Below are 16,291 nucleotides of genomic sequence, written 5' to 3' on the forward strand. Positions count from 1 at the left end.
GAGAGTGAGCATGAGTGTAGCTACACACTCTGGGAATCACACACCCCACACTCCAAGTGTAGACATAGTCTATGTCTCCAAACTATCATTCTTCTCATGTGTTATAGCCCATCCCCTTACCCTTTGTAGGTCTTGTCTACTGACACTGTGAACTGTTTGGAACAAGGACTACATTTGCACAGAACCTAGCATGCTGGGGCCCGGATCTTGGATGGTCCTACTGTACTAACCATACCAGAAACTACCATAATAAACAGATCTAGATAGACATTAAGTAACTATTTCATCTCCGTAGTATCCAAACACCTATTTTACCACATGTATATCGAGACACACGGCTGTATCACTCTTTTGGGATCAACATATTCGTGTCTCTTTGAGAAGTGGGATCTCTGCATCGTTCTACGCTTTACTAGCGCCAGTGTGCCTGGTTGTTTCCTTGCCCACCATTCTGAATTGCCTGCACGCTGTCTGTGTTTGTGTGTGAAGCCCTGAGATCCACAAGGTAATGGGATTGTGCAGCGCACTATTTATGTCACGGGAGGCAGAACACATTTTTGTTTTATCTCTTTCCAGACAGTTGGCTTGGTTTAATGGACTGTCTTTCAGCCTGTGCATAATTCTTCTCCAAATTAAATTCTCTTAGAAGCCCAACATAATGCACACAGGATTGTCAGCTCATTACTTTTACATCCTTTCTTGTTCTGTTTATGTGAGCAGAGGTTTAATTAACTATAATCTACTGTGTAGGCAACAGGAAAAAAACCTACCTGCAGGTGTGTACTTATGTCCTGTTATAATTTGGAGCTCTTTTTGGGGGAGGTATTTTTTTTCCTGTAGCCAGGCCAGTGTTCATGTGTTTCTATCCAAACAGAGCCAAGGAAGCCTCAGGTGACTTCTTTCTAAGAGTACTCTGTGGGTTAATGTGCTAAAGTCTTAACTCTGCAGGTGATCTGGGTTTAAATCTCCCAGGAGCGAAATGAGTGGATTGACCTCAATCTATGCTTAGGTTGCCTCACCACGCTGCCCTGAAATTTGTCATAATTGATTGGTGCATAAAGTCCTAAAACTGGGGCCCCATGGGCAGAGACAAAGAACAGACTGCTTAGTTAACAAAATGATTTCAGAATAAGCCTTTTGAATATCTCATTCATCAAACTACGGAACAAAAATGTTAAAGATGTCTCACCAATATATACTTGCAAAATCCATACTGTTGCATTTACCCAAGACAAGTCACATGCACAAATGGGCACATATATGCACAAAATAGATAACTGGAGGTGTAAGTGCTCATATATGCCAAATACCAGTTTATATGCATAAATGTGGGAGGCTTCATGTGCAAATGGATGCACAAAGATAGTGGGTGCAAGTGGCCCGGAGTTCTTTTTAAAAGGGACAAAAGCAATTGGACAGTGGTTCACTCCAGTGGCAGCGATCTGCTTGATGAAAAGGGAAACTTGATATAGGCTAACGTGATTAATCGGCTTACACTGGCTGCCATTACACCTTCAGCGATATGTCAGTACAGCTCTGTTGATTTCAAGGGATCTATTGAGTGCTAATTTATACCTGCTGAGGCGGTGGCCCACTGATCCCTTGCACATTCTGCAGTTACTTCCTATGGCAAGTTGAGGATAATGACTGCATGCTTTCAGACACCACTATGTAGTAACTGGGATAAACATTCGCTTTTTATTGCTTACCACTGTTGTTTTCCATCTGGTAAAAAGATTCTGAGTTGGGATCTGGCTCCTTTGCGTCCACATGGTGGCACAAAGGGGCTGGTCAACTCTGGTCTCTTCCACACTGGGGATTCTGCTGCAGCCGAGCAGCCCCCCAGTTGTCATAAATCCGATATAGAGCTGTAAGAAATGGCTCCTTCACCATCCCCCACAAAAAGTGCTTAGTGTTTGGGTTCTCATTTTTGCAGATTGATTCAACCAGCAAAACAGCTTCAATATTGAATAACTAGTTGTGACTAGTCACATGGTACTGGTTTCTGGTCCCTGATTGGGGGAGAGTAATTGTAGTGGGCATTTCCAAGGCAACTATTCACCCATGGAGGTTTCAAGTTTGTTTCAGTGTTCGCACAATCCAGTTTGAAATGTGCTTTCTGTGAACATTTTACTAGAAAACATGATTGCTTTCCAACTCACCAGGCCCATTCCTACTCCCTCTGAAGTGCAAACACCCACTGATGTCAGTGGGTGCACAACTGGAACCAAAAGGAGCAGGAGAGAGTTTGGCTGTCACCAAGTTATTTTTAATAGTCATGCAAATTTGTTTGTGGCATTCCCTCCACTCTACCATTAATAAAGGACTCATCCTTTCAAAGCTTACTTTCTATTTCAGTTTGTTTCTGCAGAGCATCAAGATAGCTAGGCTTGATTCTTCACTCACTCTCACCCATGTAAACTCTGACTTCAGTGGACTTATTCCTGATTTACACCCAGTAAGCCAGAGAGGACTCAGACCCATTGTGTTTGTGGTTAAAACAGGAACATGGCAGTGTGATAGTGTCCACTCACCATTTGGGGCACCTCCTCCTAGCAGCTCTCGGGAGTAGCTCTTTCCAGATGCTGTGGTCTCCTCTGGTTGTTTCTCCACCCATCACCCTCTCTCACGCAGTGGCCCCTTTTCCTCCAGGGGCTGTGGTTTTCTCTTTGTGACTTAGCCCCCCAGCCCAGTCACCATAGTCCTCCCCTTCCAACATATCCAAGTCTTTTGAAGGAAACTGTCCTAGACAGTCCACTCGCCACTCTGTGCCATTTCCCCAGTGGCTGGTAGGGGAACCCCCAACCCACCCTCTAACCTGGGTCCCAGCTCAGGTACCCTCTGATCAGCTACCAAGGGCTGTTTCCTGCTGGACCCTACTGCCTTTTTCCTGAGCCCCTTCCTTACCTTCTGGCTCTCCTCCCCTTTTTGGGTTTGCCAGTCTTACAGCTCCCTCCTCCCAGGAGTAATTGTAGGCTACTCAAGCTCTGTAGCTTCCAAAAAACACCCTCTGTTCTCCCAGAGAGCAACTGCAACCAACTTCCCCACAGCCTTCCTCTGCTCTCAGCTCCCTGGCTTTATAGAAGCCCCATCTGTTCTGGCACAGCTTCCCCTAATTAAGGCTTTCCTCTCAGCCTCCCCATTTGCAGCCTAATAGATTAATTGGCCCATCTGGCCACCATTAACCCCTTTGGGGCAAGTGTGGGTGAATACCCCATCACAGGCAGCCAGAAGCTGAATTCTATTTCCCACTCTGCACCAGCCATCCTGTGTGACCTTGGGTAAGTCACATAATCTCTCTGTTTTCAGTTTCTCCACCTATAAAAGGTTAGAAGAGCATTCCCTTGCGTCACAAAAGGTTTGTATGGTTTAATACATTAATGTTTGTAAAGCAGCTAGGCTGAGATTTCCTAAGAGAGTTAAGTGCCCAAATCCCAATGGGGGAACCTAACTTCCTGAGTAGCTTTGAAAATCCCAGTTTTAGAGATTATTAGGAAGTGGCTGCAGAATCAGAATCAAGCCAAAATGGCCTCTGCAGTTAATGAGAGCAGCACAGAAAAAATCATAGGGAATGTAAATTGCTTTTTGTTAGTATAGGAGGTTTTCAAATTTCCCCTCAAGAGTCCCTATTAAAGGCTTCCCATATCTGTGCACAGCTAGGATTTATTTTCTCGGCACTGAAAGACAAGGTTTAATGTAAAATGCATCAGCATCTGTAGGCAGAACCTGTTCCTGGCTAGCCCCTGAGAGGGTTAGCCGTGTTGCCTCAGTCAGATTTTCAAGGACAATATGACTTACCAGCAACAGACATGCCACAAGTGAAAGTGTCAGGCATTGCCTCCTCTGTACGTCACTACTGCATTACACAAATACAGGGAAAATACCTTCATCTGGCATTAAAAATTAACTGAAGAGGAAATATTCATTTTTCTTTTGTGCCCTTTATTTCCCTGTTACAATATATAAATACAGCATGATGTTGGCAAGCCAGATGCCAGCTCCTGCCCAGGCTTCAGGCATTAGCTAAGAACTGACTGACTCATAGTGGGAGAGCAGACCAGTTCAGCTGTATGTTAAGCTTTGCTCAAAATGGGTATTTGTCTTAAAAGAATGTATTTAGTATTCAGCCTCTATGAAATACTCATAAGTTGCTGCATACATTAATCTCATTTGTAATGGTGGTATTCCATGCTATAAGAAAATATGTAAGTTTTGTTTTATGACGAAAATGTTTGCTCTGAACTTGTGAATCCAGGCATGGGAATCATCTCTCCCATTCCCCTGCCCATCCAGAAGGACTATCAAAGTCAGCTGGGCCATCAAGGAACATTGCAATACAAATGATTGGTTAACAGCCCTATTGCACCTTGGGAATGCTACATGCAAGGAAGCTCATCCTGTGACCTTGGAATCTGAATAAAGGAAATAAAACAAAGTCACAGGAAAATTTTCTGTCTCTTTTGCTGTTTGAACCCTGACAGGGCCAGAGAAATCAAACAAACCAGAGATCCCCTGGGGTTATTTCCTGGGTCTGCCCTGAAAGACACTTGGAATTGATGGATCACTACAACTCTGTCACTCTTAGGATCTAGAATAACTCATTTGTGTGTATATGTTTGCTTGCTTTAACCCATAAATAACATTTTTTTCCTAGTTAATAAACCTTTAGATAGCTTCTTACAGGATTGGCTACAGGTGTTGTCTCCGGTGTAAGATCTAGGGTATCAATTGATCTGGGGTAAGTGACTGGTCTCTTGAGACTGGAAGCAACCTGAATATTGTGTGATTTTTGGTGTATGACCATTTATCACAAAGCCCAGAGTGACTGGGTGGCAAGATAGACTGGAGAACCTGAGGGAATCTGTGATGCCATGATAAGACTGTTACAGTGATCCAGGAGTTCACATTTGTGAAGTCTATTCACACCACCAGGCTGGGGTGTCAGCCCTGAGGCAGGCATTCATAGTCATGAGCCACTCCAGACAGTGTGACAACAGCATCTCTAAGTTTGTCTGGGGCATTAATAAAGTCCTTTGTCTGATTGATTTTACCTTAGAACATTGGAAATGCGAAGCCTTGTCTCATCTTGATGGAGGACCCACTGGTAAACTGGGGCAGGTAAGTAAGAAAGGGTAAGGGGTGGGATTTTTCACAGAGAGAGAACTTGTCTCCCACGTTTGTCAGGAGCAAGAGTTAAATAGGAGTTGAGAGAAACTCAGAAAGCAGAGAGATGAACCCCTGCTTACCCTCTCAACTGTTCAGGTTTTGGTGTCTCATCTCTAACGATGGTAATCCTGCTAGTTCTTGAGCCTTCCAGAGGATCTTTGTGCCAAAATCTTGCAAGAACAGCAATTTTCATGAGATTTCCATTATTTTGGGGGATACAATTTCATGAGACAACACTGTGAGTTTTGGGTGCAATTGAATCCAAATCCCTACCTAAACACAAGAATCAGTAGATCCCAAAGTGCTTTACAAAGGTGGTCAGTATCACTTTCCCCATTATACAGATGGGGAAACTGAGGCACAGAGCGGGGAGGGGACTTGTCCAAAGTCACCCAGCAGGCCAACGGCAGAGCTGAGAATAGAACCCAGCTCTCACGTTTCACTCCAGTGCTCTATCCCCTAGGCAATCCTGCCTCCTTTAATCTGGATCTGAACACTCTTTCCTCAACCTATCTCTAGTTATGATGGGTATTGATGTTTCATATATACCTTGAGTGAAGTCAGAACTTAATTCTTGGATGGCTACCATACGTAGTGTCTCCAGTGCTAATGGTTTTGTGTGCAATGGCTCTAACAATGACAGCTTCAAACTGATGTAAATCTCAGTGGAGCTCCAAATTTGTCATCTCTCCCTGGCTCCCTATAAAATCAGTTTAGAAGTAACTTTTTTTGGGGGGGCATTACCAGCGCTGACAATTTTCTTTCTGACTGGGGAGTCAGATGGGGAGCTTTCCTTTTCAATCACAGTCGCCAGTAATAAAGCTTCTGTGGGCCAATGCATATCACCAGTGACACCAAACAGCACCTTGCCATCTGTGGGTTTGCACAGGCTGACACTGACTGGAACACAGTAAACAAGTCTGTTGGTGCGACACGAGAAGGAATAGAATCCCACTGAGTCCCTTCGCTATATTGGCTCTGCAGGATTAACATCGGGCAAAGAAAAACAAACAGGTGTTTTGTCGTCAGAGTACACAGAGAGAAGCTGAATACACAGACGGAGCAGAGCTCGAGTCAGACAGCGCCATTTTTAACATGGTCACTTTTCAGAGCAGCACATTAAGATATGAAGGCTGTCAGGAGCTATATATAGTGTGAGGATGTAGGGGTAGATCCTGACACCTTTACTCCATGAATAGTCCTAGTGAAGTCAGGAGTAAGAGTGTCAGATATTAATTACGGATTGTTACTGCTGGGCTAAAATACTGCAGCCCATGCTCACAGGGAGTGGAGACTGAGCAGAGTGCAGGACCTGTCTCTTTATTGCCTCTGCAGCACCTTCAGAGCCCTGGCATGGAAAGCAGCACAAAGTGGATCATCTTTGACTGTCACCTCATGAGCCACAGTCACAGGATTTGCAAAGCACTTGTAACCTTGGACCATTTTGAGTTGTACTCTACCGTTCACAGAAATGGGCAGCAGTATTCAAGAAGGCTGTGGTCGGGTATTCAGAATCCTCACTGAAGTCACTGGAAGTTTTGTGCCCTCCCCCCCTTGCAGAAGGTGCTCAAAATCCTGCAGTATCAGGCCATAACTTCCCAGCCAAGGTGAGGGGGAGGGAGCTTATCAGCAAGACCAAATGGAACACAGATTACTGAGCCCCTTCATGAGTTATTAAGTGGAAGGCCAAAGACTGAAAGTACTCTCAACAGAACAAGGCTTGAGGAGTTAATAAACCATAATTCAGGCACTGGAGTGTCTGACTGAAACAGCATTAGGAAGTGTCATATTTAAAAAAAAAAAAAAAGTCATATGTTAATTAAATGAGGATGTTCGTCCGTTCTGAGCAGTAAATTATCTTGTGTTACATTCACTGCCTCTGGTTCTTATTAGGCAATCTGATCACTTGATTTCTCCTGCCCACCGCAGGTGTCGGCACAGCCTGGAATAGAGCACAGTGCTATGCAATTTATTTATGTATTGCACTTGCCACACAGAGCCTCAGAAAGGCTCTTGTAGAGCAAGTCAATCAAACAGAAAAAGGAAGGTTGCAAACAAAGTTTAAAGTGGGGAAGTGATTCAGGACCAGTTTTTCATCCAGCCTCAATTAACCTTCTCTGAGTTTGCTCACCTATTTTTATTCTTCCACCCCTTTTACAACCATATCTTTGTGATTCAAAGAGATAGCAACAGGAAGACACAGATTATATCTATGGTTATATAGGCAAAGAAGGCATGCAGCATACACATGGAGTTATGCAAGCTAATGATGCAATGAGCTAGTAGCACAGGCATATTAACTGTCCAAACGGCTGTGCCACAGAATCAGGCTTGCACTGATTTGCAGGCACAGCTCCCCATATTTGCATACTTAAAACTAGCAGCTGAGTGTCAAACTACCCAATTCACCAGCACAAATGGCTGTGTGCATCGCAGATGTGGTACACCCTCACTTCCTCAAGTGCAATAAACTTTGTGGGCATACACAAAATTGGAGTGCAGGGCTAACTTCTTGTTCCTTATTTTGTTACAGGCAGAGAGCCCCAGACTGATGGGCTGGCACAGGTGAGTGCCGGAGAGAGCGGGGGCAGAGAGGAGGAGGAGACCAAAACTCCAAGATCAGAAGAGCAAGGTGGAGAGAAGACAAGCATGAAGTTGGAGAAGCAGAGCTGAGTAAGTACAAGAAGTGTGTGTGTCTGCTCTTGCCAGGAGTTGTGTGATGACTCTTATTGTCACTAGCTGAGAATATACAGATGTGTAAAGGGGAGAATATACCTCAAAATATTTTCCCTTGCCCTCACTGCACTGGCAGCAAGACTGCCAAACTTGCTAACTTAATGTCGATCCTGAACAAGCACCCTAACTGTTCCTGTCACATTTTCTGCATTTAGTGTAGCTGAAATCACCCAGCCTCTTACCTCACACGATACATGCCCTGCATATTGGCCATAGCGAGAGCAGTTGTGATTTTTCCCCATCTCACCTGAGAGAGTAATCCAATATTGCTTGATATTTTGTAACCGGGATTTGCTTCTTCTTGAACCTACACAAGCATGGTTTTAATGCATTGTTGATGTTCTCGAACACTTTGAAAAGAGATTCCCCAACATGCTGAGAGTTTTAAAAAACATTCTCATTCACTGTCTGTCGCAAGGGCTTTGAAGTTTTCATGCTTATGCAGAAATCTAATTACGCAATTAGAGATAAGTTCAGATTTTCTCCAGCCTAAAGATTTTTAGGGCCCAATCCTAGGAGGGACTGAGGTTCTTCAAACTTTCACTGTCAGCAGTGGGACTTTAGGGCATACCCAGAACAGCATAGGAGTAGGCCCTAAATTGGAACAAATCAACTTTATTATCCCATGTTTTGAATGGGATCATAAATAGCAGGTACAGACTACATATATATTTGTCCTTATGTCCTGACTTACAGTGATAAATTTATATTGTCTACATCTTTTTTGTCTGGAGGTAAGTCTATGAATAAGTGATTCAGGAGCTTAAATGCCTTTGAGAATCTAGGCTTCAATCACAGATTGTGAGCTCTCTGCAGCACGGAACGTCTCTGGGTTGTTTTTGCAGTGCCGAAGCCTGATTGGGCTTCTTTAGGTGCCACTGCAAGAGAGATAATAGATTGAGTTCTTCAAAGATAGAAACCATATTTTTTCTGCACTGTAACATGCCACATGCATTTATGATATGATGTTATATACTAATATACAATAATATTATATTGTATTATATTATAGTAGATAATTATATATATAACACACGTGTTTTATGCATATATAACCACACATACACAGATATAAATAAAATGATGTGTGCAAAGCTATACTATGAAAAGAGAGAGTGCAGCAGTTCTCATGAATTCAATTATAATTCCAGGCAATTCTAAAATGAAATTAGCACAAAATAATGACAGACAAAATATGGTAATTGATGTCACTTACTCTGGTTGCTATAGAAATATGACCAAAAACAAGCAGAAGTTACAGACAAGTTCAAGGTGAATCAGAAACATAAGTGGTTGGGTTTTATTTCTCTAGCTGATTAGGAGTTTAGCCCTTCTGTCTGGCAACCAGTTATCAATAGGACTTAATCCATTTAATAATCCAGTAATCGCTTTAATCCAGTGGCTCAAAAACATCGTGCAACCGGTTGCGCTGTTTATTAACAACCGTCTTTAAGAAAAACTAGAAGTTATCTGTTCACTGCATATGCTGCAGAATTTAGGAAAGAATTGGTTTCTGCTGTAGGAAATTGAAGGTGTTACAAATCCATGTATATTACAAACGCATAACCTCAGTGCACAAACTAATGCATTCTTTTACGATCATTTTCCTTCTTCAATAGGTACCAGTATTCCTTTAACTATTGCTGAACACACCTGATTAAATGAGAAGAAATGCACATCAGATGCTACCTGTGTCTACCAGGTATGTCACTTCAAGACATTAATGTGCCCATATGATATCAGAAGGCCAGCAATACGGAAGAATGACTGATTGAGCAATAACAAGATGCTGTGTGGTCTACTGGGTAGAGCACTGTACTAGGACTCAGTAAATCTGGATTCTAGTCCCAGTTCTGCCACTGGCCTTCTGGGTGAGTTTAGGAAAGTCACTTCAAAATTCTGTGCCTCAATTTCTCATCTTTAAAATGGGGATTATGATACTAACCTGCTTTGTGAGCTGATTTGACATTTAATAATGAAAAGTGCTAGGTGCTGTTAATTATTATGTTGATGAAGAGGGTGTTGGGTTAAACCAAAAAGGGCTCTCTTATTGAAGTACAATGTCCATATGGAGACACATCTGTATAATTAGCCATATCTGTATAACTGATCAAAACTCAGAATTTCCATTTCACAGGAATTTCGACATATTGAAATTCATGTTCATTTCAAACAACAAAAAATAGTTCCATATTTCCCTCTGAAAAAGAATTGTTTGGTTTTTTTATTCAAAATTTAACTTATTTTGGGTTTTTATTATTTTTTACATTATTTCATGACTTTGGTAGCAGTGGTGCATAATGTGATATGTCTGTTTTGTCAATACAGCATTTTCTCACAGAAAACTGCTTTGATTAAAGTTTTCTCACTATCTCTAATAATAATAATACTTTATGAAATGCTTTGATATCTACTTATGAAAATCACTATCTAAGAGCTTGTGTCAAATTGTTTCATTACAATATGAACAGGAGACACTTTGATCTAGAAAATAATTTAATTTGTTTCAATCAGTACTAAGTAGCAGCTGCCCTTAATGATTTTTAAAATAAAATATTAAAATCATTTATAGAATATGAGCTGTCAGTAGTAATGCATACAGTGACTGTTATGTCATAATGACATGATTTGATATGACATATATTATGCACTACTACCAATGTCATTAAATAATATAGTATAATAAAAGCAATATGAAAATAAAAAAAACAATTTTTTACACAGAATTCATTTTGAAATGAAATTTCAACTCTTTTCTGAAACCATTTTCTGAGACAAATTATTCAGAATTTCTATTTCATGGGAAATTTCTAAAATCTTTGCTTTTATTCTGTATTGGAACAAAAATGAATTTTGAAATGTCAAAATCTCCCATGAAGTGGAAGTTCCGGATTTTTGCAAGCTCTATGGATAAAATAAGAACTGACCAAAATGTTCATCCAGAACCTGAACTACACACAAAGCAAACCGTCTTTGATGTTCAAAAAGCTTTTCCTTGTTGTATATCTGTGCTCTTCCTGGCTGCACTGGAAATGGAATTCACTGGCTCCCACAAGAATGGTTGTTTGCCTGGTATTTCCCAGCTTAATTGAAATCCATAAGTTCTGGAAGTCTTATGTGAGGGCCTATTCTGTCAAGATTTCTAGTCCACTTCCGCAGACTCACAAAGTTTGCAAAGTTTAGATGTGCTATCATCACTATGCATCCAAAGTGATGAATCATTATCCATGCTAAGCCAAACCTCTGTGCCTTATCAGGTTTACACATCACTATTTTTTCCTTTCATTAACAATACAGATCCATAAAGCTATGTTTTCCCTTATATCTGAATCAGCCCATACTAAGAGCATTTCACTGGCCATATGGTGCTCCAAACTGGATCTAAAGATGTGGTGTTAGTGGGAACTGACCTATGAATAATACACACCTAATTGAGTCCCCTTCCCAGTACTGGAAGAGCACAGGAAGAAAGAATTCACTATTGTCTTCCTTGCCTTGCTAGTGTAAATCTACTAGCCTAGTCTTTCACTTCCCATTTCTTTACTGGCACAGATTAAAGTCCAGGATAGCTGTGGGAAACCCAAACTTTTAGAAAGCTTTAAAGCAAGATCAAGTCAAGTCAGATTATTCTTTTTCTCCTCTGTGGTCTCATTAGCCACAATGCCCATATACAGTCCATCCAAAACACAATCACTAAGGTTATTTTACTAACCTGATGATCTGACCATATCCTCCCTCATTTGAATCGCTCCATTGGCTTCCCCCTTTCCATCACATCAAGTACAAACGTCTTTTCCTCCACACTCCCTTTTTATCCAATCTAAACTCTTATTCTGCCACTCTTTTGTCCCTTCAGTTCTGCAAATGAGGCTTTGGAGGCCACCCTTTGTCCATTTCTCTCATAATCATCTCCACAGGTATTATCGTACCTCCCACTATTCATGGAGCTTCCTCCCCTGCTTGGTCAAACCACCACCTCCTCTTGATTTAAATCACCCCGAAGAAACTCATCTTTCTTAATAATGCCCATAATAAGTCAGTCAAGAATATTCACTGTCTTACAATTTTATTTTCCAAATCTTGTAAACGTTTAAAAGAAAAATAACTGAATAAACGTGATGTGCACATGATTAAAGAGAGTGACCACATGGCAGTACTGCGCTAACCTTCAGCTTTCCTCTCTGTCACCCCACCTATTATGCCATGTCTAAAGTTTTGATTGTAAGCTCCTTGAGATCAGAGCCATGGGTTTTTTTTTGTTTTTTGATGGGCTTATAAAATAAGGAATAATAGTAAAGGTACAAGTGACCCATTTAAAAAATATACTCAAAGGAAAACAGTCTTAAGTTTACTGCCTTATGCTCACATTAACTCTGCTATATAAGTCCCCCTAGGTCTAGGAGAAACAAACTATTCATTCCAACTAGAACAGTGAAAAATTGGGCCCTTTTGGTTTGCAGGAGTTTATGCAAACTATAGATGGGCTTGAGCCACTGAGTTCAGATCCAGATGTAGATCCAAACTTCGCCAAAGTTCATGGAGGCTCAACTCCATCTTGTAAGGATGAACCTGGTCCATGAAACACAGGTATGGAGCTGAACTTTACCAAAAACTAAAGAGCTTTGGATCTATTTATTCCAGTTCAGGCACATCTCAAGTGTGAATAATTTTTTTTAAAAACCTGGTTTGGGGCCATTTCTTACAACCCATACAGTTACGCTTGGCCCAAACTGTCACCTTTTGCAAAGATTGAGGTGAAACCATGCAACACCTCACAGTTTTACATGGTTTCCATTTGAAACTATAAATCAGCTCTGATGTACTTCAGCTGTGGGCCAAGGATCACTTGAAACTGATGTACAGACTTGAATTTGGATTCCAGGCTCATTTGAAACTTGAACCCAAGCTTGATTCACTCAAATCATAGGCTTGACTCATCCCCAAACTCCAGCCCTACTTACTCAAAACTTAATGAAATATGAAAATTCTCACAGCTCTAAACAAGCCAGTCGTCAATTTGCTTTCTCCTTACTGATTTCTGTTTGTTCCAACCTGCGAGATCCAACATACGAAGAGGAAGTCTAGGGAAGACTCTTCTGGCAAATCACAAGGAACTGTCACAAAAGTGAAATGCCTGCAAGCTGCTTGGAAACTTTTTTTTTTTAACCCATAGAGGCTCAAGCTATATGTATTCCTCAAATAATAATATAAAAAATCAGTCAGAGGACCACAACAAAAATGGCACCGTGGCTAAACAAAGTAAAAGAGGCAACTACAGATATAAAGAAATCTTTTAAAAACTGGAAGGCAAATCTTACTGGGGAAAATAGAAAAGAACAAACTGGCAAGTCAAGTATAAAAGTATAATGAGGCAGGCAAAAAACGAATTTGAAGAGCAACTAGCTCTTCACAAAAACTAATAGCAATTGATTAAGTACATCAGAAGCAGGAAGTCTTCCAAACAGTCAGTGGGGCCACTGGGCAATCAAGGCATGAACAGAGCGCTCAAGGAAGATAAGGCCATTGTGGAGAAGCTAAATGAATTCTTTGCTTCAGTCTTCACTGAAGAGGATGTGAGGGAGATTCCCATACTTGAGCCATTCTTTTTAGGTGACAAATCTGAGGCACTGTCCCAGATTGAGGTGTCAGTAGAGGTGATTTTGGAACAAAATTATAAATTAATCAGTAATAAGTCACTGGAAACAGATGGTATCCGCCCAAGAGCTCTGAAGGAACTCAAGTATGAAATTGCAGATCTACGAACTATGGTATGTAACCAATCATCTAAATTGGCCTCTATACCACATGACTAGCTGATAGCTAATATAATGCCAATTTTTAAACTACTTTCCAGAGGTGATCCCAGCAATTACAGGCCAATGAGCATAACATCAGTACCAGGCACACTAGTTGAAACTATAGTAAAGAACAGAATTATTAGATGCATAACTGAACACAGTATGTTGGGGAAAGAGTCAACATGGCTTTTCTAAAGGGAAATCATGCCTACCAATCTATCAGAATTCTTTGAAGGGGTCAACAAACATGTGAACAAGGGTGATTCAGTGGATATAGTGTACGTGGACTTTCAGAAAGCCTTTGACAAGATCCATCACCAAAGGCTCTTAAGCAAAGTATGCAGTCATGGGCTAAGAGGGAAGGTCCTCTCATAAATCAGTACCTGATTAAAAGATATAAAACAAAGGATAGGAGTAAACAGTCATTTTTCACAGTGGAATCCCCCAAGGATCTGTACTGGGACCAGGGCTGTTCAAAATAGTCATAAATGATCTGGAAAAAGGGGTAAACAGTGAGGTGGGAAAATCTGCAGTTTATACAAAATTACTCAAGATAATTAAGTCCAAAGATGACTGTGAGGAGTTACAAAAAGATCTCACAAAGCTGGTTGGGCAAGAAAATGGCAGATGAAATTCAATGCACGTTGAAAAACATAATCCCAACTATACATACAAAATGATGGGTCCTAAATTAGCTATTACCACTCAAGAATGAGATCTTGGAGTAATCTGTTCAGTGTGTGGTTGCAGTCAAAAAAGCTAACAATGTTAGGAACCATAAGAAAAGAGATAACACAGTAAATATCATAATGCCATGATATAAATCCTTGGTATGCCTCATCCTAAATACTGCATGCAGTTCTGGTTGCCCCATCTCATAAAAGATATAGTAGAATTGGAAAAAGTACAGAGAAGGGCAACAAAATGATTAGTGGTATGAAATGCTTCCATACGAGGAGAATTTAAAAAGACTGGGACTGTTCATTTTAGAAGAAAGACAACTAAGGGTGGGGGGTGGAGATATGATAGCGGTCTATTAAATCAATAATGGTGTGGAGAAAGTAAATATGCTATTTAACCCTTCACATAACACAAGAACTACAGTCACCCAAGGAAATTACTAGGCAGCAGGCAACGTAAGTACTTCTCCAGACAATGCACAGTCAATCTGTGGAACTCATTGCCTGGGGATATTGTGAAGTCCAAAAGTATAACTGGGTTCAAAAAGGAATTAGATAAGTTTATGGAGGATAGATCCATCAATGGCTATTAGCCAAGATGGTCAGGAACAAATACCATGCTCTGGGTGTCCTTAAACCCCTGAATGCCAGAAGCTGAGAGTCAGTGGCTCACTTGATACATTGCTCTGTTCTGTTCATTCCCTCTTAAGCATCTGGCACCAGCCACTACCAGAAGAGAGGATACTAGGCTAGATGGACCATTGGTCTGCCCAGCATGCGCGTTCTTATGTTCGCAGGTGGAAATACCTTGATTCCCGAGACAAAAGACCAGAGACTCTGGAGATGTCTCTTCTGGCAAATCAAGCCAGACATCTTTCTGTGTTGCCTTTCATGCCAGACATACCAGGGCAATTCATGCAATTAGGAAAATGTCAACTCCAGTAAATATATTTGGAGTCTTTTATTTAAAAACTTTAAAAATATCATCACAAATCACCAGAGGCCAGTGTGTCCAACTCTAAGGTGCACTGCACCTGATAGATCCCAAGCGTTTCTCTGATACATAAGAATACATACATCAGCTAAAGTGGTGTTATTGAACCTGAGGTTTGCAAACCAGATCACATGGATCCTTGACCTGATGGTCCTCTCTTATTCATCATGCCCTGGGGATGAGCTATCAAATATTAATAATACAAGTAAAGTTAAGTTCTAATTTTTTTCATGGGAAACGTAATCAAACAATTAAAATTGATAAAATGTTGCTTTTTTTGTTTTTGTTTGTGTCCAATGGAAAACTATTTCAAAGAAATTTTTCTGACTTGCTCTCTTCATCTGTCCCTAGCAATCATGACATCCCTCGGAAGAAAGGATGGGCATAATTATTATCCAGTGTTTGTGTTTCTAAATTTGCTACATCATGACTTTGTGATATGATTATTCCCATACCAACTCCCCACTCTGCTTCTGCCACATAGGATTTATGCAAAGATTTGGGAGCAAAGTTTTCTAACAGAAGATGACCTGAGGTCATTCCACATGAAAGCGTGCACACGGATGCTACATTAGCCCATGAAATTATTGTGATTGCCTACACAAAATCAAGTTGTTAGGTATGCAAATGGTGTGTAACATCTAACCACTGACTTACCTTTGCAAATACTATAATTTAATTTTTCAATCAGTAACAGTGTATACAAAGATATGTAAAAATGCATATGCATATTATTGACTGACAGCCTTAGACCTCATTTTCAAATAATTTTTGGCTCATGTCTATTAAAAACTATGTGGGTACCATATCCAACTGCTTAAAAGTGAATAATGGCTCATCTAAAACCAATGATTGCTGTGAACGCCCAATCAGTGTAATGCTTCCAGATATGGTAGGAGGCTTAGACCCAATAATTA

At 40.8% G+C, this 16,291-nt stretch overlaps 2 long non-coding RNA genes across 3 annotated transcripts in view; one reads left to right on the forward strand and one right to left on the reverse strand.

The window, feature by feature from the left end:
- Window positions 1-3,156: 3,156 nt before the first annotated feature.
- On the forward strand, window positions 3,157-16,171 carry LOC137157178 (uncharacterized). Its single transcript, XR_010921019.1, has 5 exons — window positions 3,157-3,281; window positions 5,057-5,118; window positions 7,700-7,839; window positions 9,522-9,604; window positions 15,726-16,171. It is a non-coding gene; the product is annotated as an uncharacterized lncRNA (long non-coding RNA).
- The window catches only part of LOC137157179 (uncharacterized), a 132,595-nt gene continuing 124,847 nt past the window's right edge, over window positions 8,544-16,291 (reverse strand). For both annotated transcript variants that reach the window (XR_010921020.1, XR_010921021.1), the window contains one exon: window positions 8,544-8,780. This is a non-coding gene — a long non-coding RNA (uncharacterized lncRNA). The remainder of the gene's footprint in view (window positions 8,781-16,291) is intronic.

This window comes from Emydura macquarii, unplaced genomic scaffold (genome assembly GCF_026122565.2).
Source record: "Emydura macquarii macquarii isolate MOO-44397 ecotype Brisbane River unplaced genomic scaffold, CSIRO-AGI_Emac_v2 contig_1483, whole genome shotgun sequence".
Classification (NCBI taxonomy): Eukaryota; Metazoa; Chordata; order Testudines; family Chelidae; genus Emydura; species Emydura macquarii.